This window comes from Mandrillus leucophaeus, unplaced genomic scaffold, assembly GCF_000951045.1.
Source record: "Mandrillus leucophaeus isolate KB7577 unplaced genomic scaffold, Mleu.le_1.0 Scaffold714, whole genome shotgun sequence".
In the NCBI taxonomy this organism is placed as follows: domain Eukaryota; kingdom Metazoa; phylum Chordata; class Mammalia; order Primates; family Cercopithecidae; genus Mandrillus; species Mandrillus leucophaeus.
This window is the reverse complement of record NW_012107742.1, coordinates 224,309-226,525: the sequence shown is the minus strand read 5'-3', so window position 1 is coordinate 226,525 and position 2,217 is coordinate 224,309. Positions and strand designations below refer to the sequence as shown.

The following is a 2,217-nucleotide window of genomic DNA, read 5'->3' as shown; positions in this document are numbered from 1 at the left end:
GGAGGCTGAGGCAGGAGAATGGCGTAAACCCGGGAGGCGGAGCTTGCAGTGAGCTGAGATCCGGCCACTGCACTCCAGCCTGGGCGACAAAGCGAGACTCCGTCTCAAAAAGAAAGAAAGAAAGAAAGAAAGAAACCTTAATTGTTAAATTTCAATATCCATCAAGACTTTTATTATACTTAACTAAATGACTAGCCCAGCCTTAACCACTTTTGATATAATGCCAAAAACAGATGACTTCACATTAAAATTTTAGTTTTACTAATACTTCAAATACATGTAAAATAAAATATTTTAACCAAATTACTATACTGAGTTATCTGGTAGTTGAAATGCATTTCTAATTGAAAAGAAAATAAGGATTTATAAATGTCTACAGATCAAGGAACTGCTATTGTGCCTATCTCCTCTAAGCTCTCAATAAATTATTTTACTTGAATTTACTTGATTTTTTTTTTTTTTTTTGAGACAGAGTCTCACTCTGTCACCCAGGTTGGAGTGCAGTGGTGTGATCTCAGCTCACTGCAACCTCCACCTCTCAGGTTCAAGTGATTCTTGTGTCTCAGCCTCCTAAATAGCTGGAATTACAGGTGCGTACTACCACGCCTGGCTAATTTTTGTATTTTTAGTAGAGATGGGGTTTCACCATGTTGGCCAGGCTGGTCTTGAAGTCCTGGCTTCAAGTGATCCATCCGCCTCACCCTCTCAAAGTGCTAGGAATACAGGCATGAGCCACCACATCCAGCCAAATTTTTGAATATTTTTTTGATAGATTCTGCTAACATATATTGTGTACATATATTAAGAGGGGAATTGTAAAAAATAAATAAATAAATAAAACTTTTTTCTTAAAGTCTAGGCAACCTAGTGAGACGCTATCTCTACAAAAAATGTAAAAGTTAGCTGGGCATGGTGACGTGCCCCTCTAGTCTCAGGTACTTGGGAAGCTGAGGCGAGAGGACTGCTTGAGTACAGGAGGTACAGGCTGTAATGAGCCATGACGGTGCCATTGCACTCTAGCCTGGGCAACAGAGTGAGAGACTGGCTTCAAAAAAAAGAGAGAGAGAGGGAGAGACCAAAAGAAAAACCACCCAATCAATCCATAGAATCACATGATACATGAAATAGTGTAAGATACAGGTGGGAGGCTTGGGAAGCTGAGGCATGAGAATCACTTGAACCTGGGAGGCAGGTTGCAGTGAGCTAAGATTATACCATTGCACTCCAACCTGGGCAACAGAGCAAGACTCTGTCTCAAAAAAAAAAAAAAAAAAGATAGAGGTAATATGTGGCTGCTGCATTAAGCCATTGTGTTTTAAGTGATTTGTTAAACAGCAATAGTCAACAAAATAGAAATTAACATGTGTAATGATGAGCTTATTTAATCACATCTGAAAAACGCATTTGTACTTCCAGGTAATTTTCTTGCCATTAAATCTGTCTTAAATACTTATCAGAATGCTTTGAGTTTCTTTGTATTTGCATTCTCTTTTAGATATGCATATATGCATGATATATGTATGTGCTTACAGAAGTAGAAAAAGGATTTCTGGATTGACAGCATTAAAGGTGATTATTCTCTGTGACACAGAGAATTGTGTATTAAAAATATGATTCTCGATTATCCTTTAAAAAACACAGTTAAATGTTTTATAGGCTATCCATACAGTTTGAGTCAATATATTTTGAGGTCAATTTGCTATTTAAGATTTTAATATGAAACTGTAAAAACACTAGAACTATGTCTACTATCTCCAGAATTAGAGTTTTATCAATAATATCCCTAAGGTCAAATACTTTGACTGTTATATTCCAAAAGCATTCCAAAAGCAGAGCCATTCAAGCATTAAGTGTGTTTAATTTAGCATCAAGAAATTATATAAACCCAACACCAATTAATAACTTTTTTTTTTTTTGAGACGGAGTCTCGCTCTGTCGCCCAGGCTGGAGTGCAGTGGCGCAATCTCTGCTCACTACAACCTCCATCTCCCGGGTTCAAGCAATACTCCTGCCTCAGCCTCCCGAGTAGTCCGGACTACAGGCGCCTGCCCCATGCCTGGCTAATTTTTGTAGTTTTAGTAGAGATGGGGTTTCACCATATTGGCCAGACTGGTCTCGAACTCCTGACCATGTGATCTGCCTGACTCGGCCTCCCAAAGTGCTGCGATTACAGGCGTGAGCCACCGCACTCGACAATTAGTAACTCTTCTTTTTTTT

At 38.9% G+C, this 2,217-nt stretch overlaps 1 protein-coding gene across 5 annotated transcripts in view; it reads right to left on the bottom strand.

Annotated features, from left to right (window-relative positions):
* Nucleotides 1-2,217, bottom strand: part of LOC105528348 (ankyrin repeat and KH domain-containing protein 1) — a 130,467-nt gene that overhangs the window by 79,909 nt on the left and 48,341 nt on the right. The window lies entirely within an intron of this gene.